At 38.4% G+C, this 23361-nt stretch overlaps 1 protein-coding gene across 26 annotated transcripts in view; it reads right to left on the bottom strand.

Moving 5' to 3' along the window:
* Nucleotides 1-23361, bottom strand: part of PLEKHA5 (pleckstrin homology domain containing A5) — a 235259-nt gene that overhangs the window by 117072 nt on the left and 94826 nt on the right. The window lies entirely within an intron of this gene.

Below are 23361 nucleotides of genomic sequence, written 5' to 3'. Positions count from 1 at the left end.
TGGCAATCAGGTAAAGAGTAAATCTGTCAACTCACAGAAATCAAACACTCGCACCCAACGATAGCCTGAGATAGAATCCAAATGTCCCATGAACTTAGTGCACAGACAGGTAACCGCTACATCAGCTGAAGTTCAGTACAGAAACCAACTCAACACCACTAAGCAAGACAAGCACCATGAGCGCTGGAGTCATCTTCACTTGACATTGACCTAACAGTTCAGATATTCTCCATTCACTACACAAAAATGTTCAAGGGTTTTTCCACACTACCAGCTGGGTTTTCTATTAGTGCTAAAATTTCATAACACAGCAAACCCTTGGAAAAAGTAATTGGAAGAGCTGAATGATTTAAGGATCCGATTAATCCACACACACCTGCTTAGGAAGGAACCAATTATAATGAAAAAGTCCTTCATACCACTAGAGTCCTCTTCCCCAGGGAATGGTAGCTACTAAATATACTTGCTTACTAACAGGACAAGGAACCTTCTAATTTGAAAATATCCAGTTCTCAGGTCATTGATGACCAAGCTGTCCCTTAAAGGCCAGTTTAATAAGATACTGACTTGGCCATCATATAATCCCTTTAATTTATTTCTTCCAGTCCTTTAAAAATTCTTTCCACTTCTTGTGTGAGATTGCTAGCCAGGACTTCCTCCTTGTGAACTCTGTCATAATTTGTGTATCTCACCAATTTACACTTTTGGTCCAGCTCAAATGTCACCTCCTTGGAAAGATTTCCCCCAATTTCCCTCACTCAGGTAGTTGCAGTAATACATATCACGAACAGTTAGCATGACCGACAAGATGTGCAGTCATACACACCTACATCTCAAAGGATCTGTCAGTAAAGATGTTTGTCAACTAGTCTGCAAAATAAACAGAACATATATACTCACGGAAAGTGGACTAACTCTAATAAGTTTACACATCTATAAAACCAAATACCAACCAAAGTGAGAGAGAAAATCTAAAAGGCAGCAATGATGTGGGCATTAAAACCGATCATCTTTCTTCCCTTGCACGACTAGCAAATGACATCTCAACTTCTGAGCTACAGGTGAAATGTCTGGTTATGTTTTATACCTCCTTTGAATAGTTGAACTCTCAAACTATCTCTGGGTGCTTTTCACTTGATAGGGGGAAAAAAATGGATTCTGAGTAGTCAATTTTTTGAGAGGCTCTGGCATCTTTACCTACATTTTAACTGCAACCATTTCAATTCTAGAAAAATTCCAGGTAAAAGTGTATGTGCACAACAAGCAAAGTATGAAAACTTTGCTAATTTTGTACTTTAACGTGCAATGGCAACTAATAAAAAATTAGATTTGGAAAGAATAAAAGATAATCTTAAATTCTAACATAATAAAGAAATTCATTTTATAAGATAATATTAAATTTTGCATCTTATAAAAGATAATCTTAAATTCTAACATAATAAAGAAATTCAGACTCCAGAACACTTTGATGAATATGAAATAATATATCAACAACCAAGGAAAACAAACACAAATTTACACCTAAGTTCCTTGACTAGGTCCTAACTTCAACTCTGGATGAAGATACATTTTTGAACGATAGTTTGTGACTTACACTCTACCTGTATATAGACTGATTTTCATTCTGAAAGAAATTATAAAATCTAACTGGTTTTCTACAGAGCCTGATTTACCAACAAAATATCTATTATTCAAGTACTAAATAGATTCTACACTTATACCGTCTGCCTGGAAGATACATGGCCTATTTTTGATGCGGGAATAGAATCAAACATATGACAGTGTCATCAGTTTCATTACCACCAAAAAACAGGCCTCAAAGAAACTTATTATAATGGTGCTTTGTGTGTCGGCTTCATTTAGTCAATAGAAGTACTTCTTACTCTTTTGAAAGGAGGCAAGAGAACATGCCTGTTTTTTAAAGGTTTTACTACCGCAGAACAGGATGGAGTATGTTATGGAGACCCATAATTGAGACATAGCCTCGGGACCAAAGAGACTTTTATATCTACAACTGACTCCACGAAAGGGCCTCATAAGTCATCCCTTTCTCTTCATGACATTATATAACAGACACAATCAGGTGGTTTTGTGGCAACAACTCCAAGACCGTTTGCCTGCCAAGGCCAAGTGTGAGGTATGAGTATCCTCCCTTACAAAACAAAACAGGTTTTAATGTACTACACTTGTACACTCACATTTCTGACACTGGAGGAGTAATTTCTTTGTTTTTACACCTCATTTGCACAAATTCCTTGGCCTACAAATTTTTTCTGCTTTTAAGTGAAAATGCCTTACATTAGAAATGTTACACATACTGCTATCTAGTGTTGAAAAGAAAAATTAAACAAACCTGGGTTGAGATTTCATTTCCTTGGCTACTATTAACAGATTTTAAAAATTCATTCAACGAATATTTATTGAAGATACGGCTTCTTCTGCAGAAGAAGCATTTGCTTTGGCTCCTGTGGGAGAACTAAAAAAAGAAAAAGAGGGCTTCCCTGGTGGCGCAGTGGTTGGGAGTCCGCCTGCCGATGCAGGGGACGCGGGTTCGTGCCCCGGTCCGGGAAGATCCCACATGCCGCGGAGCGGCTGGGCCCGTGAGCCATGGCCGCTGAGCCTGTGCGTCCGGAGCCTGTGCTCCGCAACGGGAGGGGCCGCGGCAGTGAGAGGCCTGCATACCGAAAAAAAAAAAAGAAAAAAAAAAAAAAAAAAAGAAAAAGAAAAAGAAAGAAATGGAATGTCCAAACTAGTGGTGGGTAAATAACTACATAAAAAAAAAAAACGAGTAAGAATATGAGATGCTATAGGATAAATGGATTCTGGAACCAGACTGCCTAGGTCAGAAGCTTAGGTCAGGCCTTAGAAAACTACTGTACCTCTTCTGTGCCTCAGCTCTTCATCTCTAAAACGGATATAACAGCAGCACCATCCTCATAGGATTGTTATAAGGGTTAGATGAATACAAACATTAAAGTCCCTGTAACAGTATTTGACACATAATTAGAGCTCACTAAGCAATAACAGTTACTATTCTGAAAGACACGTGGATCAAAAAAGCAGAGACAAATGTAAATGGGCTTTGAGCATAAACCCACAGAGGACGGGTGAAATCTGAGATAAGGCCAAACACCAGTGAGAAACAGCAAAAGTCCTGCAGAGTTAAGGGTCACTACTTCCAGACCTCACTGCCACAGAGTTGCATCCATGCCTTCTACAGAGTTTGAGTATATAAACCATCTAATTCCTCTTTTTGCCTAAAAGTTTGAGTTCGATTTCTATAACAAAAGAGTCCTGAGTAAGACAATGTATTTAGGAAAAAGTAAAGCGGTTTACAAGGTATATGAAACAGAACAGGAAAGGAAGAAAACAAAAAAACCCCCGCTTTCCTCAAATTATACAATATTTGCCATGTCTAAACAAAGCCACTAAATAAACAGCGCAGAGAGAACAAAGGACAAATTCAAGAATGGTAGTTTCACATATATTTCATATCTCTGACAATCAATGTCTCAGTATAAATTTAGCTTTTGAAATTCAAATACTTTTTTATTACCAGCAGAAAAGGGCAGCAGTATTTAGAGTTCTGAAGCACTGAGAAATTTAGACATTTACCCTAGGTCGGTGATTCCTAAACTCAGAAACTGGTTGCCTCAGAATCATGGGAGAACTGGCTTAAAATACACACTACCAAACCAAACCTCAGGAGATTCTGATTCAGCAGGTTTCGTTTGGGCATTGCATTCTAGGCCACAAAACTACTTTCAGGCACAAACAGGCTGAGTAGCTGATATGTATGTGTGAACAAAACTAGTTCTACTTGTTTCTTCCCTTAGGTAAAACCCATCTTTATATTTATAAATCATATGATGGAGGATAATAGTTACCTCAATGGTTAATGGAAAAGTGTTTAAAAAGAAAGTGTCGGGCTTCCCTGGTGGCGCAGTGGTTGAGAGTCCGCCTGCCGATGCAGGGGACACAGGTTCGTGCCCTGGTCCGGGAAGATCCCACATGCTGCAGAGCAGCTAAGCCCGTGAGCCATGGCCGCTAGGCCTGCGCGTCCGGAGCCTGTGTTCCGCAATGGGAGAGGCCACAACAGTGAGAGGCCCGCATACCGCAAAAAAAAAGTGTCTCAGCCTACAAAATTACCTGAATTTTTACCTATAATTTTTTTTTACCCTATAAAATGTCCTGAATTTTACATGTGGGAATTATGAAATATATTGTTTTTTTTCACTTTTTAACAAAACATTTTCTATCTTTTGGTACGAGTTAGGATGCTTTCAGTAACAGAATGATCAATTAAAAAGTGGCTCAGACAATGAAGAATTTAGCATCTCACATGGCAAGAAGAGGGCAGGGCAGTCTCTGGGTTGTGACTAACTCAGAAACTCAGTAATGCCAGGGTGCTTGGGCGGGTCTCCTCTGTGAATCCCTTACATTTCGCTCATAGTTCCACCGTCGCCACTGCAGCTCCAAGTATCATGTTCTTATGCTAAAGAAGGGAACGAATTCCTGTCTTAGGTGTCTTTTTTTTTTTCAGAAAACGAAGAAAACGTTCACAGTTCTTCAGCTTAAACCAATTACCTATGGCGTAAGGCAGAGGACTAACTCCCTAAGAATAATTATGACCTACACCCCGGGGCTTAGGAAGCTCACCTTCCCAGAACACATGGAGGAAACAACCACTAGAACAAAGTCCGGACTCTTTCCAGCAGGAAGAAAGGCACCAAAGTTTGCTAGGCACCAAAAGGGGTCCATCGCACCCTGTGACAAAGTAATAAACCATGTTTAAACCAATCAAAATGTAATTCAGCATGGAGAAACCATTTCAGTGCATTAAGTGACTGGAAAACATTAGCAATGACCAACAAAAAGGAAGATTAAGCTGCCAACAGAAAACGAAAGAAAAGGTGTTCCCAGCTAGAAACTGGAAGGATAGAACCCACTTCCTTATGCAGTAAAATGACTGTCAATCAAGTCAAACACTTGATTTGAAAATTACTAGTCAGGAACTTTTTCCTACTCTAAACAATCTGTGTGTCCATTACTCTCTGATTGCTAGATCAGCTAAATATTTCAAAAATGTTATTTACATATTAGATATAGAAGACAAAAATAAGAAAGGACTAGATATATTAATTTAAATAAGAGTAAATTCAGTTCTTAAACACTGTTCTTAAAATTTTTGTTCAGATGCCGGAGGGTCAACGGCATAACAAATTATGGGTACTCAAATACAAACTTTAGAAATGGATCCCTTCCATAGGCTTCCTTTGAAAATTTTCCAAAAAAATATATACTGGTGTTATCTGACTGAAAATAAAACATCTTGAGTGTTCAGAATTGCATCTGGAAGCCCCAGAGTCAGTTCGAGATCCCAGCATAAATACATAGTACTGTCAGGAATGTAAAAGCGCAGCTGCTATGGAAAACAATTCAGTGGTTCCTCAAAAAGTTAAACATAGAATCACCATACAACTTAGCAAATCAACTCCTAGGTATATATCCCAAAGAACCGAAAACAGGTACTCAAACAAATACCTGTACACAAATACTCCTAGCCACTGTTCACAAAAGCCAAAAGGTGGAAACAACCCAACTGTCCATCAATGGGCAAAGAAATGCAGCATATACACACAATGGAATATTATTCAGCCATAAAAAAGAATGAAGTATCGATAGAAGCTACAACATGCGTGAACCTCAAAACCACTATGTTAAGTGAAATAAGGCAGACACAAAACACCACATATCGTATGATTCCATTCATAAGAAATACTCAGATAAGGTAAATCCACAGAGACAGAAAGCTGATTAATGATTGCCAGGGGCTGGGGGGGAAGGGGGAAATTGGGAGCCAACTGCTTAATGGGCACAGCATTTCCTTTCGGGGTGATGAATTATCTTGAAACTAGCTAGAGATGATTGGTGCCTACCACTGTGAATATACTGGACGCCACTGAATCATACACCTTAAGATGGCTAATTTTATGCTTATATGAATTTTACAAGAATTAAAAAATAACTAATATAGCTGTAATATGAAATATGTAAAGATGTGAAGGAAGATATGCATTGGAATTTAGTCAATCCTGATCAGAAGTATTAATACTTCAACTTGCTTTAATACAGCATAGCATTCTACAATTCTTCCTCTGATTGGATATAATCTGGGATCTTCTCCATTACATCCAGCATTCTAAGGTTTAAAATGTGAGCCTATTATACTGAATTTCAGATTAATTCCCACAACACAAATGGTATTGCCCACTCAGCTCATTCAGGAAAAAGATAAGTTAAAAAGCATTCTGATCTAAATTAACAAATGAAATAGAACCTAATCATTTACTGTTGTGGAGAGCCCTAGGGAGATTCCTTGGTGGTTTAGGACCCTCTGAAATCACTTTGTAAGTCTGTTTTTGCTTCTCAAGAGAAAGATGGGCTAAACAGATTGTTTGCTACTGCTGTTGTTTTAATGGAAATGTTCTACAAGTATCAGATTGGTCCTTCCAAGAAGGCAGGCCATACAATACAACATAACAAGGGAAAAGAACAAGCAACATTTGCAATTCTGTGTGTTAAAACTCTACCCGTTCTGGAATTAAAATTCCATCTTTGTCCAGAAAGTTTCCTTGTTTGCAGATGTTTTCGATGTGGTAAGCAAGTTCTGCACGGGTCTGGAATTTCTGCCCCGAGGACAGGAATCGGAGGTGGCTGGGCTACGGCTGTGACAGCAGGGACCCCCCTGTCAGCCGCTATCATCTCTCCTCCAGGCAGAGCAACAGCAGCAGTCCTGGGCCATGAAATATTTGGATACTGAGATCCTCGCCCTTAGGGACGCAGACTGGGGCCAGCAGCACCAGCAATAGCGGGGTACTGCTCGCACATCACAGAGGGAATTAAGAGACGGCAAAAACCCTTCTCATGGGTGTCTATCCTTTGCTGCTCTAAAACTGCTGTCCCACTGTGGCTGCAAGAGAGGAACTCCAATGCTGACAGATTCTAAAAATACAAAACATACATATTTCACAAGTTGATGGTACACACGGGTCAAGTCTACCTGTAACTGTCAGAGGCTACAGGTACTTGCCAGTGTTGAATTAACAAAGGCAAATGCCCAGGTTGGCTTCTCTCAGCTCACAACATACCTAAAAATAATTTAATATACTACCAGTGACATGCAGACCACGCTTTGAGAAATGCCCAATGAAACCTTATGTTAAAAAAAAAAAAAAGCAATTATTTATTCTAACAAAACAAACGACTATGGCTATAGATTGAAAGTCCCAGATTTCCCAGATGAGTTGCTGGTGTTCAAAAGTACTAATATAACTACCATCTCACAATTAAGAACTATATAAACATGCTTAGAGTGCCCTATTCATTTATTCCAAGAAGGACGTTTCTAAAAACATTTAACAGCTCTGAAAGTGGGAGGCTTCTCACATCTCATGGCATTTTACGATCACTGTCCACCAGGAGGCAGCTGTGATACCATTTTCATAACCTGTGTATGCTCGGATGTCAGAAGCACAGTGTGTGTATCCACAGCAGGGAATAAAATCCCAGAGACAACAGCAGAGCACACCTCTACCCCTAGAACCCAGAGGCTGTGGGGAGGAGGCCCTCAGTAACATTTCGTTGGCAGGAATCAAACTTAGGCCAGAACTAACTAACTGCAAAGCTATCTGCATAAAGTCCTAGATTTCACGTGCACAATAATTGAAGGAAACAACAACAAAAAATTTCACTCACATCTAGTGTGCTTCCCGCCCAAGTAAACCAAATGTTTATCTAGTAACATCTCTGGGATTGTGAGGGCTGGTGCACTGGGCAAAAATCTAGACCAAAGCAAACTGGCAGCTATGTCCCCGAGCATGGTGTCGGGAGACGTGAATGCTGCTGGCAGGGAGGGCAGAGCCTCCCCGCCCCGATGGCATCACGCCTGACCCAACTGCACGTGTGTACAGTATCCCCCTTGCTCTCAAGGGATGTCATCCCAGAATTAAAGAGTAGCTAAAAGAAAACCTGATGTGCTTCCATTTCAAAAAATATTTACAGGGCTTCCCTGGTGGCGCAGTGGTTGAGAGTCTGCCTGCCGATGCAGGGGACACGGGTTTGTGCCTCGGTCCGGGAGGATCCCACATGCCGCGGAGCAGCTGGGCCCGTGAGCCATGGCCGCTGAGCCTGCGCGTCCGGAGCCTGTGCTCCGCAACGGGAGAGGCCGCGGCAGTTGAGAGGCCCACGTACGGCAAAAAAAAAAAAAAAAAAATTACATACACTTCTGGGTCTGACTCAAACATGTATTTTCTCTGGCACTGATTTTTCACCTCCCTTCTTTATATATTATTAATTTATTGTCTTTTTTTGTTACAGGCCACTTCAAATTCTTCATGGGAAGAGACGGATTGTGAATAAATGAAAGTTTCCAGTGCTTGAACTAGCCCTTCACTCATTTCACTATTTCATTCAACAGCTATTGAGTGTGCTTATTAGCAAGAGGGAGAGTTGTAAGAGGTGTCCACGCACAATTGCACTCTGTAATTCCCGCAGCTGAGAACGAACAAATCATTAAATTAGGCACTGCTTACATCTTCCAAAGATACTTCCATCAATATTTTTATAAAGTACAGAAATGTTTGGTGTACACAATAGATAAATTGTTACGCACCGATTCAGCACTAATTACCAAATGAACTCAGACATGCCTAAATCCAAATCAACTGTAACTCTGGACAAATTTAAAAATGCATCTTTGTTTGAGGATGTTTGCACCCTATAATCTGAAAGAGGGTTGGGCAGTTAACCATGTTAACTAGTCATGTTACCATGTTATATCTAGTCATCATGTCCTTAGGCTTTTTCTTAGCTGTGACACTTTCTCAGAGTTCCCTTGTTTTTCCTGACCTTAGAGAACACAGTGTTCATGTACAGAGTCTTTTGTCTTTAGTCTTAGAGACGCCATTCACCTCCACAGTCGCTTTGGTCAGCACCTTCCTGTCCAATAAGGTTGCGTCATGTATTTGTTAGTCGCTTTGGTCAGCACCTTCCTGTCCAATAAGGTTGTGTCATGTATTTGTAACAGTTAGCTTCTTTTGTCACAGTCTGCATTCTATCCTGGGATCCCCTGACCTCCTAAATGATTTTTAGAATTTGCATATAGTCTGGATTCACTCTTTGTGTGTAAAGTTCAATGGGCTTTTTCAGATAACCACAATTAAAGCATCACACAGAAAATAGTTTCGCCACCCTAAAAATCCCCTGTGCTTCAAGTATTCAACTGGTCCCTCCTTTCCCTCAAAGCCCTGATCTTTTTACTGACTCCATAGTTTTGCCTTTTCCAAAATGTCTGTGGGAATCATACAGTTAGCAGAGTTTTTAGACTGGCTTCTTTCACTTAGCAATATGCATTTAACGTTCATCTGTGTCTTTCTGTGGCTTGTCCACTTTTTCTTACTGCTGAATAATATTCCATTATATATGGATGTACCAGTTTGTTTATAGATTCACCTATTAAAGGATATCATCTTGGCTGCTTCCAGTTTCGGCAACTATGAATAAAGCTGCTATAAATAGTCATGTGCAAATTTTTGTGTGGACATAAATTTTCAACTCATTTGGGTATATACCAAGATGATTGCAGAATCATATGGTAAGACTATGTTTAGCTTTGTAAGAGACTGCCAAACTGTCTTCCAATTCTGCATTCCCACCAGCAATGAATGAGAGTCCCTATTGCTCTACAACATTGCCAGCAAAATGGTATTGTCAGTTTTTTGGATTTTAGCCATTCTAATAGGTGTGTAGTGTTATCTCACTATTATTTAATTTGCAATTCCCCAATGACAAGTTGGGGAGTTGTTTAAGCATCTTTTCATATACTTATTGGCCATCTGTATATTTTCTTTGGCAAGGTGTCTACTCAGATCTTTTTTTGTTCATATTTTAATTGGATTATTTGTTTTCTTATTGTTGAATAAAGACATTTTTAATTAATTATTTTTTGTTCAGATTTACATAATTTACTAGAGAACAGATTATAAATCAATCTCATCTTTTCATCTAGGTCAGCAAAAACAGAACCAATAACTAACTACTTGAGTCTTTGGTTTTATTTTTCTAAAAAGCAGCACATAAAATGAAATCAGTCCCAAATGTCACAATCTCTTATGGAGAAATAATTAAAGAAATTAAGGTACATTCACGAAAACAGTGCACTACAGAGCTTTTAACACGTTCATTATAAATTCTGAGCACACTTTGGCTTTATTAAAGATTGAGAGTTGTATTGTTTAAAATACAAGCCACATAAATGGCATAGCCTGTGCACTATCAGAGCTTTGGCAAACATCTATGTTCCATTTCCATACCTCAGTAGAGCTTAATGATGTAGATTCCAAGTTGGTTAACTGTCATTTTTCTCAAGTGGTATTGGGCATTTTATCTGGAGATATGGCTAATTACAATTCAAAGGAAATTAACTTCTCTATTTTCTGTAGGAATTATAACTGTATTCAATGAGTCAATGTGATGGATGCATTCAACCACTGGTTTTAAAAAAACATCTATTGAAGATGTTTTTGACTTTCTCTTTGTGTGAATTTGTTTTTTGAGGAAAAAAAAAATCCTTGGCAAGTGTATGTATTAACTGTTACACTCTATAGTGTTTGACACAACCAGAAAGAAAGGTGCTTCTATTGTTCCCATTTTTTAAATGACCCCCCCACTTCCATATCCACCAAAATCAATTATTTAAGATCTTATATGAGACAGCTTTCCCTGAATGATACCAGAAATCCAGGCCATTCATTAGGTTGAAGATCATCTTTCCTTCTGAAAAAAATCCATAGGGAAAAAAATTCAACTGAAGCCTAAAACTAAAAACAATTTAACTGTATTCTTAAAATATAGGGATATGTGAAATGTTACATTAGTATGCTTTTTAAACAAGAGTAGGTTACCTATAAGCACTCATCATATTGTAAGTTAGTCTTTCTATTTCAATTATGATTGCCAACTCATGGTAGGAAATTTAAAAAGCAAGAAACAGAGGTAATCCACAGCAGTACATATCCAAATGAATCACAAGTCTTTTGCAGTTGTTTCTAAAAACAAAACAAAGCATATACACACACACACCAAACAAACAAGCAAAAAAACCCTAAAAAGAAAATCTACAGCCCTAGGATATTAAAAATAGAAATAAAATCAATAGATTTATTTTTAAGAAGTTTGACTGCATTTCAAGTTTGGAAATATAATTACATTTTTAAGAATTTTATACTATATCTCATGACATACATAGTAGTATCTTTTATTTAAAATGAACAATATTGGGTTTTTAAAAAAATATACAATGACATACAGAAGAAAATAGAACAAAATAGGCCAATTATCCCAATGCCTAGAATAATCTGTTGACACACAGAAATAAATAAATGAAATATATACACATGATTTGATGATTCAAAAGCTCATTTAGGCAGAGAGTGAGAAGTGAAACCCATCTAACCCTACCCTCCCAATCCAGGCAATCTGTGTTACCTTCTGCTTCAGATATACCTATTATTGAAATCCCCTCCTCCCTTCCACTGGAGCAAAGTCAATCATACATACAACTTTCGACATATTTTTTACAGAGAAAATAATTTATTTTATGGGGAAACATTTCTGTTCTACAGCATTTTTGGATACTGCTGCTAAGATCATGAATTTTTAATACAGCAGAAATATGTTGCTATCTCCTGTTCTTGTTGGGTCTAATGAAAGTAAGGTTCCTTTTCCAAATGAGAGCAAAACATATTCATTCCTCATTCTGTAGTGTTCTTGACAACTAGGTTAAATAGTTGGTATTATTAAAAAAAAAAAAAAAAATCACTGGTGTCCCCGACTTTTTAATTTACAAAGAAGGTCAAGAACTGGGGTTTAGGCAAAAATAATTCAGTTCACTCATATGACAAATTCTTGATCCGCAGAAATGTTTACTGCTGTCTTAAACACCACACTTTGGGATGATTTGTTTCACAGCAATAGGCAAATTAAGGTAATCCATTCAATTTTTCCTAAACGTTGCAAATATTACTAAGTTTTCTCAAATGTAAAAGCATTCTTCCTTTGCTTCCTCCATCTTTCTCCTCTGCCAAACTTCTCTAGAGAGTCCATGCCAATCATGCCACTGAAACTGCTTTCTCAAAGGTCAATCAATATTCTCATAACTGCTGTATCAATGGTCTCTGCTTCTTTCTCAGCCCTTTGATGTCCATGCACCTTTTGACAATGGCAAATCTTTACATCCTTGGCTTCCACACTACTGAATTCCCCTAAGTTCTGACCCAGGCTCTCTGGATTAATTTTCTGACTTTCTTCATGTGCTATATTTTTATTCAGATCCCTTAAACACAGGTATTTCTCCAAGACTCTGACTTCTGTCCCCACCTTTTCCCACAATAAGTATGGTAGTAACAACAGCTGCAACCAGCACAATTAAAATTTATCAAGTACTAATGCGCTAGACTTTATGCCAACCTCTTTACATACCCTATATATCATACCATACTTGCCTAGCCTCTTAAATCCTTGGTGCCTAAATATACTCTGCAATTCTGGCTTATCTACCACTTTAGTCAAGCTTTCTTACCTTTTCCGGGAGTAAACTGCATTCCAAGTACCTTATTCTCTAGTTTATCACCATCTCCCCAGTGTTTAGAACAGTGCTTGACACACAGTAATGTCTATGAAGCACATGGTAGTATATCTGCTGCATAAAAGGCTGGAAAACCCATACATATTCCACCTCTTTTTGACATAGGGTGGACTGCCATAAAAAATAGACTATTGGCTTAGAGCTTACAACTATTATCATTATAATGAGGAATGCAATCTGCTTGCCTCATTTCTAAAGCACACGTATGTCATTCCATGTATATTATAAAGTACCAGCACATCAAAAGTTGTGCAAGACCTTTACGTAGAAAACTGTAAAATACTGAGTAAAGTTTCAAAAGTTCTTAAGAAATGGGGGACTATCCCATGGTATATCACGAAAAGACAATACTGTGAAGATGTCAGTTCTCTCCAAATGGATCTGCAGATTCAGTGCAGTTGCAATCAAAATTCCAGCAAGATTTCTTGTGAAAATTAAAACCAATTCAATAATTTATATGGTAATGCAAAGGGCCAAAGTAGAATAACAATCTCTAAAAAGATGACTGGCCATATTGTTTTGGTGAGGATGTGGGCCCATCATAACTTTCTCACAATGCTTTTGCAAGCCTAAGTTGTACAACTCCTCCAAACCCTGTTTGACAGTATTTTCTAAAGTTAAATCCACACATATCCTGTGACCCAGCAATTCTCTTCTTGAGAATAAATCCCAAAAAAGGTATAAATGAGACCACCAAAAAGACACTCAAAAATGCTAACAGCAATATTATCTATAATAGTTACAAACTAGAAATCACCCAAATGTCACTCTGTAGGAGGATGGATAAAACGAATACTGGCATATTTATACAATGGAACACTAGGCATCAGTGGAAACGAAGAAACTCCTGCTACATGCAACATGGGTGAATCTTGAAGAATAATGAGTGAACCAAGCTAGATGCTACACTACACTGTATTCTACTACATTATCCCTTATTTTCAGCAATACACTGTTAAGTGTTAGAAGTTAAAATAGAGGTGCTTTTGGGGCAAAGAGAGTTGGTAGCTGGGTGGAGACATGAAGTGGCCTTTTGGGGTACTAGTAATGGTCTATTTCTTTCTTTTTTTTTTTTTTTTTTGTGGTACACGAGCCTCTCACTGCTGTGGCCTCTCCCGTTGCGGGGCACAGGCTCCAGACGCGCAGGCTCAGCGGCCATGGCTCACGGGCCCAGCCGCTCCGCGGCATGTGGGATCTTCCCGGACTGGGGCACGAACCCGTGTCCCCTACATCGGCAGGCGGACTCTCAACCACTGCGCCACCAGGGAAGCCCGGTCACTCTGTTTTGACTGCGACCCATCTCTGCTCTTCTGCCTAGCAAATTCTGAATCATCGTTCAACACCCAGCACAGACATCATGTCGTCTGGGGAGCCAGCCACCCACGCTCTCAGGTCCCTGGCAGCAGGGATCACTTCCTCTGCTGTGCCATCTCCCACTCTGCACACGTCTCCCCCTGTCCTCGGTACTCGCCCCGGAAGGATCCCCCGCCCCTCTTTGAAGATTCAGGTCACCTGGTCTGGAATGTGTAAATGTTTGTTTAATTATTTGACAGAAATTACCTTTTTAGACCCTGCTCCCCTCTACTGGTCAGATTAAGAGCTGTCTGAGGCTCGCCAGAATCGAGCACGGGGGTTGGAACAATATAAGAAACACAAGAGTTCTTCAGGTTGGAGATGAGGAATTCTGAAGTTACTTAAATCTGGGTTTGCATCCTGGCTCCGCTACTTACCAGGCTCTGTGAACTTCAAAGAACCACTCTCAACATGTTTTCCTGTTTCTGAAATGGGGATAATAATACCTTTCCCACAGAGGGTTGAGAGGATTGTATGAGATAATAGGCACTCAACAACTGCTAACATGAAGCACATGAAATATTTGGTGAATTTATGAACGTACTGATCACATAACATTTCGAAAGCTATAAATACTTAAGATGAAAACCAAACACGTGAGCACAGATTAACTTTTCAAAACCTACTTATCAACACATTTACATAAAAGTTAATAGATTAACAGATGCTTTATATTTTTATTAAAACTAAAGGAATTCTTTCTCTTTTGATTTCAGTTGATGGCTACTCCATATTTAAAATTTTTCTAATCCTTGTAATGGAAAGAAGCATAAAATCACTAATTTCATCTACTTTTTCAAACTCAGCATGACTGAGATACTCTAACTCTGGTGCTTCAAAATGAAATTAAAAAGAAGTGACTGAAAGACAAACTGAGCTAACAGGCATTAGCTAATCAGGGGAAAAACCACATAAATTCGATATGGAAATGTCATTTGAAGTTAAGACAGCCATTATTCAATACCGTCAGGTTAAAACTGAACATACAAAAATCAAGAGCCAGCAAAATATCAATACTAAAACAGGATCATGAATGATTTTCTTTTTTCTTTTTTACTTGTTCATTTCTAAAAACATTTTCTACAATAAGCATGTATCACTTTTTACAATAAAATTATTTTAAAAATCTTTTGGAAAATGCTCAAAATAAACTGTTAGTGAAAAGGTAGAATTATAACATTGTATATTCCAGATGGTACCCATTACGAAAGAAAATGTGTATACACGGGGGGTACACATATGGGGAAAAAACCCAGAAGACATAATGTTCTTGGTTTCTCTGTTGGTGAAATTACCAGTAGTTTTTACGGCCTTTATAGTTTTCTGTATTTTCTAATTTCTTCACGATGATCTAGCATTACTTTAAAAAATAACAGCTTTTTGGATTCATATACCATAGAATTCAATCATTTAAATTGTACAATTGTTTTTAGATAGCCACAAAATTGGGCAACTATCACCATAATGAATTTTAGAACATTTTCATCACCCCAAAAGAAAACCTGTACCCATGAGTAGTCACTCATTACCTTCTCTCCCCAGCTCCTGGCAACCTCCAATCTATTTTCTGTCTCTACAGATTTGCCAATGCTGGATATTTCATATAAATGGAATCATATAATATGTGGTCCTTTGTGAATGACTTCTTTTATTTAGCATAATGTTTTCAAGCCTCACTCATGTTATAGCATGTATTAGTACTTCATTTCTTTTTTGTCACCAACCAGTATTCCACTGTATGGATAGAATGCATTTTATTTATCCATTTACGAGCTGTCATGAGTTGTTTGCATTTTGAGGCTACTCTGAATAATGCTAGGAGGAATGTTCACGTACATGTTTTGTACACACATATGTATTCAAATCTCTTGGATATACAACAAGGAGTGGAACTACCCGGTCATTTGGTAACTCCAAGTTTAGCTTTTTGACGAACTATCAAACTGCTTTTCAAAGCAGCTGCATCATTTTATATTCCCACCAACAATGGAGGAGAGCTGTAATTTTTCCACACCATTGCCAACACGTGTTATTGCCCATCTTTTTGATTAGAGCTATCCTAGTGGGTCTGAAGTGATAGCTCATTATGGATTGGATTTGCATTTCTGTGATGGCTAATGATGTTTAGCATCTTTGCAGGTACTTACTCTTCTTTGGCGAAGTGTTCATTCAGATCTTTTGCCCATTTTTAAATTGGGTTATTTATCTTTGTTATGATTGAGCTGTGGGACGTTTAAAAAGATTTATTCTAGATACAAGTCTCTTATCAGATATATGATTTGAAAAATGTTTTTGTGTTAACGTACAAAGAGGAAAAAGAACTCCATCTCTTCCAAAAATTCAATCAGCAAACACTGTGGTCATGGGGTAAAACATGGTAATGACAATTATAAAACACCTTAATATATTAGCAGCATTTTATAATTTTCAACCTAATCCTCACATGGATGGTAATAATAGGCCTATTTCTGAAGTTGAGAATCAAAGGCCAGCGGAGGTAAAATGACTTATTCAAAGTCTCTCCTGACTTTGTTACTCTTCTATCACTATTTTTCTAAATGTCATCTTTCTTATTTGTTTTAAATTAAAAGTTCTCTCCCTGTGCTGCTTTCAAATTTGTGAGCAAGCTGTCTCAATCCTTTTTAGAGCAAGGCAGGTATGGTTTACACAGGAATTCCTCAAAGTCTCAGAGCTAAGTAGGATTGATAATACCCAAGTCTTTGGGTACCTCGTTCAGGCTGTGAGATTATACCTACACACGGATAGTGTGACAGATCTCACGCAAGGAACTGTGCAGCCTGGCAGAGATCTGTGAAGGCTGACATGACAAAGGTGGGAGGTGAGTGTGTGCCAGGGGACCCAGTTTGGTCCTATTGGTTCTATTAGTTTCTTAGGACTATTACCACAACACTGGCAGCTTAAAACCATAGAAATTTATTCTCTCACAGTTCTGGAGACCAGAAGTCAGGCTGAAGTTCGTCTCACTGCATCAAAATCAAGGCGTTGGCAGGGCCACGACCCCTCGGGAGGCTCTAGAGGACAATCAGTGCCTTGCTTCTTCCAGGTGCTGGTGGCTGCTGGCATTCCTTGGCTTGTGGCCCCAACATTCCATCTTTGCCTCTGGGGTCACACTGACTTCTCCTCTTAGGCCTGAAATCTCCCCTTGGCCACCTCCCCTTATAAGGATACTCATGATTATATTTGGTTCCAGCTCCCATGGTCCGGGATAATGTCCCCATCTCAAGGCACAAAATCTTTGCCATATAAGGTGACCTTCCAGGTTCCAGGGACTAGGACATGATCAGTACACATCCAGGGGCCATTACTTAGCCAGGGGAGGGGGGTTTTTACAAGACCCAAGAACAAAGTCCCAAAGTTGTGAAGGAGCAACTTCCACTATCTTCCTTTCTTTATACTCACAGTCCAGTTGTTTTACAAAAACAGCTACGGTCTTTCTATTCCAGCCCTAACCAGGACCCCCCCAATCCTGCTGAAAGTCACCATCTTAGTTACCTGACCAAGTAGCTTCAATTACTCTCGAGAACAATTTTATACAGAGGAAAACACTATCGAAGATTCAAATCTGTTGTACAAAAAAACAGTAGGAAAAATGAGAAACTGAACAATATATTGTTGTCTCTTAAAATTATTTACAAATCCATGATAGAAATCTAACATTAAACAAGGAATTATATATTTAATATTAAAAAAGAAAAAGGGTACAACGTAATCTTCCTCCATAAGCCCTAAAAAGCATCCAAAGTGCTAAGCTTCAGGTTAATGTCTCGAATTACATCAGTAACTCCCTCAAATGCCATTGCTAAAATCTACAAACCGGTCAACTCTTCGGTTATGGAAAAAACTCTTGCTTCCTTATTAACTCTTTAGGGAAGTAGAGGAAAAAAGGTAGTGAAAATGAGAACGTCTCTGACCAACCAGGAAACAGACATGCTGATTAAGTTTCCCGATCTTCACATCCTTTGCCCTACAATTTCTGTTTTTCGATACAGAAAGATTTTTGCACTATTTACTGAGATTAAATTATCCATCTCCCAGATGGATTTTGTTGGCTAGATGTTAACTGCCACAGTTCTCCCTTTCTTGCCATAAGCAACTTGGCCTCAAAGGAAAGATATGCTTCTGAAATACTTATAAAGTTGCTTTTAGTAGAGAAAAATCATACTTTCTCATTGACTTAAACTGCAATTTCAGAGATTTATTCTTGAGGAAAAAGTATAGCTCCAAGAAAAATTTATTCTTATATCCAAAGCATACTTTCCTTTCTGACAGACAGGAAAAAAATTTCTATCATAGTTCATCAGAACCATTAAAAAAACCCTCAGAGATGTGTGCTAGACAGCAGACAAGCTATCTACCAGACGTGAAGGAGGCTGGAGAAGATCCCGATCCTTAATTCTGAACCTCTTCCACTGGAAATCATCCATGCTAAATGATGGCTTTGGGCAGGGGAAATTCCATCTGTATTAAATAAGCCACAGATCCTCTGTTCTAGACTTGTGATTTTCTATCTTTACGAAGTAGATTTTAAACTTATACTTGAAAAACGTCAGAAATAAACATCTCAGAATATTTGCAGGATTTTAGTAAGACATGTATTTTTCATTAAAGGTTCTCTAAATTGCATATCCAATGTCTAGTCCTTTACAGTGGAGTAAATATGGCTACTAAGCCACCAAAATACCAATTCTATGCTAGGCTTAATGAGAAACTTCGTCTATGTCCGCTCTCAGAAACCAAACAAAACCGCCGTTCAATCCGCACAGCATCCTGGGGTAAAGCAACCAAGCCCATCTCAGGCTCCCAAGTAGCTCGGGGTAGGAGTCCTTGCCCCCAGATCCAGTACCATTTGGAACCCCCTTCTCAGAATACAATAGTATTTGAGAACCTGTATACTTGTTAGGTTTAAAGCAAGAAAAAACACAGTTTAAATTAATTTCAAATTTAACAGAGGTGCCAGAATAAGAGCCTCAACTGCTAACCAAATCAAACTATCAATTTTTCAACGCAAAATCAAAACAAAGAGTCCCTAAAGTAAGTGGGTGGGCCAGCGGAGCAGCCAACAGGTATTTTACCTCTACGTGAGTCTGATGTGTTTCACTGAAGAGGCAGAAGGCTTGAGACTCAAGTAAACTAAAGGCTATTGTGTAACTTCCCTGGCAGCATTCAGGATAATGGGGAAGAACTAGACCTCACCATGAGGGAAGAGAGAAAGGTTAAAATTCAGCTCAGGGCCAGTGGGCTGAAGAGCTGCTGAGGAGAAGTCATTCTGAGGTTATTACAGTGCATTGTAGTTCAAACCGTTTTAAGGCTTAAAACCCCTAAGAAAAATGTGTGGCAGATTTGGCAAGGAGAGCATGCCCATAGCTAGTCAATCAAACGTACCAAAGACATTCTAGAAACCGTAGAGCCTGAGACGGTTTGTTTGCATTCGCACATTAAGCTTAAGACGGGTGGGAGGAAGATATTTTTTTGGGAAATGATGTGAGGCTATTGTTTTTGTTTTTGTTTTTCGCGGGGCCATGCGGCATGCGGGATCTTAGTTGCCTCACCAGGGATCCAACCCGTGCCCCCTGCATTGGGAGTACGGAGTCCCAACCACTGGACCACCCGGGAATTCCTGTAAGGCTATTGTTATTGTTGCTGTTATTATTTTTAACGTTTATTCTGACCTGGGTAGTTCTTACTTTTTATTGCTCAAACTGATGACACATGCGGAAATACAGGTTACACAAAACTGCAAATGTTCAGAGTAAGTCAGGCAAGACCGATCCCGTGCACGTGGCTAACTGAAAGTCCCTTTCTTCTGTGCTAGGTGTGAGCAAAGATCCGGATGGGGGCGTCCTGGGGACTCCCCGGCGGTGCAGTGGTTAGGACTCTGCGCTTCCACTGCAGAGGGCCTGGGTTTTATCCCTGGTCGGGGAACTACGATCCCGGCAAGCCGCACGGTGGCCAAAAGCAAAGGCTTAAGGATGAGTGAATCCAAGACTAACAGGGAGAAAGAGCAAAACGAACCTAAGACACAAATGCTGCAATGTGATTCCTGGACTAAATGTCTGAGCTATAAATGCAAGCAAGTGCTTGGTAAAAGGTTGCTAAGAAGGATCTAGATGAGAAAAAAGAACCAGGAAGCCACTAAGTCAGGAAGTGCAATCAAGAGAGGCTGACAGCCTGCAATGGAGCAGGTAATGTGGGCACCGTCAACAAAACATCGAGGAAACCACAGACTGAGGTGAGGGTAAACGCACATGTATTTTCTGAGGGTTTCGTGACCATCTATTAAGAGCCCATTTAAAGAGTGATGTCACGTTCGGTTACGTAAGGGGATTACATACACGGATATTTTGACGCACATACCTTAAATCATTCATGCCCCTGAGCTCTCACTGGAAGTTTAATATCGAGTTAGTTAACTGACCTTGAATTAGCCAAGAAGCCAGTGTTAGAAGAAATGTACTAGAGAGAAGCTAGTGTACAATGGCCATGGCCCCAAAGACAAAGCATTTGAGGTATTCTTCCAGTGCCAACCCATGCACCCATTCAGTCTCTGGTAGCTGAACAACTGTGCTCTCTCTAAGGACTATGCCGGGCCAGATTTAACCAAATTTTCAGTGGATGGGCCGCGGAGTTCCAGGCTACAAGTGATTATAAAATTCTATCAAGGTCAACAAAGAATTATTTACAGTTAAAAACAAAAGTCCCTATCTATTCGTATTATTGGCTCATATGGCTATTACATAACAGAGTCTGATAATTTTAATGTGTTTCTTAAACAATAGTAGTGTGAAAAGGCCTTTGTTTTTTAAAAAACAGCAAGTTTCACAAAAGTAAAGAACCCCAAAAAAACCCAAAATATAAGCTCTTAAATAGGTTATTCATTGATATGGATTGAAAAATATGAGATGGAAAAAGTTTTAATTCAATAAACACTTAGTAAGTGCCAATTGTGTACCAGGTACAGTTGGGTTTCCACTCATTTAAGAGTTCACACTTCAATAAGTATGATTTTATTTATCTAACATTGTTTATATACTAATAGAAACAAATTTGAGGTATTTTTTTAGCTAAAATATTTATCACTTTGTCTACCAGGTCAAACACAGCTGGAACATAACAGGTATCTAGCAATTATTCTATTTATAGAAGTTGGCTAAGCAACTGAGACCCTTTTAACATTTTATCATGTATGCACTCAGGTTTTAAAAATATATTATTATAAAGAGATTCCAAGTACATTATTATTTATAAATCAGTATACTTCTATGAGTCTGATATTTCAGACAGCTGATAGGTAATATTTTGAAAAAACTTTAATACAGAAAATATGTCATTGTTTGGAGAGGAAATTAAGGAGACAGACATTTATTCGACACCTACTTTTTGACTAACATCATGCTTGGGTTAATAAAATTCAATTCCTATAAATCTAAAAGAAAAGTACTGACATTTCTGTTTACTATTGGAAACACAGAAAATAGAGAAATGCAGATACTTGCCCACAGTTACAAGTGGCAAAAGCTAGATTAGAACCCAGGCCCAACAGATTATAAATAACGTTATTTCCCATTACAAATCATATTTTAAAAATTAATTTGTTTCTCCATGGGACTAATCTAGGAGTAACTTTAAGAGTATGAATTAGAACGTGTGAGAATTATCACAATCTTTACTTGGTCATATTGTGCCCCAAATCCTCCACGGGGTCTTCACTGCCTACACTTCTAGCATTGGGGGCTTTTAAGAATGTAATTTTAGCTTATATCACCATTTCTATCACCAAGTTTAATCACACCCTATAAATCCCATTTACATTGTAATTCTAAGACGGTTCTTCTAAATACAAAATGAGAAAAGAACTGAGGTAATTTTCTGGAAGATATATGCAAACCCATAATTCTTCCTTCACTTTTCCATATATTTCAATATAAGAAATACATATTCAGAATTACTAAAATGTTTGCTAAATGTTTTATACCATGTATTGGTTTTTCTTTTCAAAAGTAAACCATATTCCAGAGGAAAAAGTTCTGAACAAGATGTTAAAGGCCAAGAAGTTGTGCTATAAACAAGCCCTTCTGGCCCATTATTACCCAAACTTACTTGACCACTGTCCCCATTTTCAAGTAACACCACTCAGGATCTCTAAGCACTACTGAACTCCATAAAAGCTATGGAAATAAATGCTCCTTAATTGGCAGATGTTAAGTTAAATAAGTGAGTACCTGAACTTAATGATTTGGAAATGAACAAAATATACAGGTATATTTAGAAACCTGGCAAAGAAATCCTTGTCATCAGTAATTTTTCTTTTCATTGTACCCTCTTTTCATTTTCCCAGTATTTCTTAATATTTTTCTTTAATAGATCTTCTACTTATTATCCATTTCTCTTCTACTGAAGATCTATGATTAGAGGTAAATGGGACTAAATACGTAAGAGAAAACAGTGTAAAGTATCATTTTGCCATGCACATTTCATGATTATTTCATGAGTAAATATGGGGAAAAATGTTAAAATCTGTAATCTTCTACTTATATAATATACATGGAATGTGTATTTCTGAAGACCACAGAGAACTTACACATTTGAAATATTTTTGATTAAAAAAGAAAACAGCTGATAGGATTCTGTAAAAGCAATACTTGCTTCTTTCCCCACAGTAGCTATCTGTGAATGACTTACAGCCCTCATGAATCTTTGCAACGGTCCAAGAAATCATCTTATTACTTTAGAAACCTTAAATGAACCTCTTATTACCATGGTAAAATATAATATTAAAAACAAGTGGAAATAAATAGGGTGTAGCTGCCACCCAAGGGCACACAAGTGAGTCAGTATTTAGCAGTGGGGATAGAGTTTTGGGGTATTGTCACCCAGTGCTCATCTCTAACTGCTAACCCTCCCTTTTCCATGAATATACAAGCTTAAGTATACACCCACCTCCTTCACATGTGCCAATCCTGGAAAATGGCATAGTGGGGGCAGCTCTCAAAATAAAGATATTTTAGGAAAGCATCACATAATTGCCTGGCGTTGGAAGGCATCGGGCTTTTAGTATTCTTTTCCTATTCCTCCCACCCCCTCATCATTTTTCTAGAGCTCTTTAATGCACCTTCTATACCTCAAATTCCCTACCTGACATTTCTGTTTACTCACAAACATGATTTTCCCCCAAGGAAATAAATACGGTAATTTTATGCTTTTTCTTCAAATCCTCAAAAAATACAACGATTTATCTCGAGCAGAGTGTGCAATTTTAATTTCTTGGAGAATATCCTGAAGAT

Source organism: Kogia breviceps, chromosome 12, assembly GCF_026419965.1.
Source record: "Kogia breviceps isolate mKogBre1 chromosome 12, mKogBre1 haplotype 1, whole genome shotgun sequence".
Lineage (NCBI taxonomy): Eukaryota > Metazoa > Chordata > Mammalia > Artiodactyla > Physeteridae > Kogia > Kogia breviceps.
This window is presented reverse-complemented; position numbering and strand designations above follow the sequence as displayed.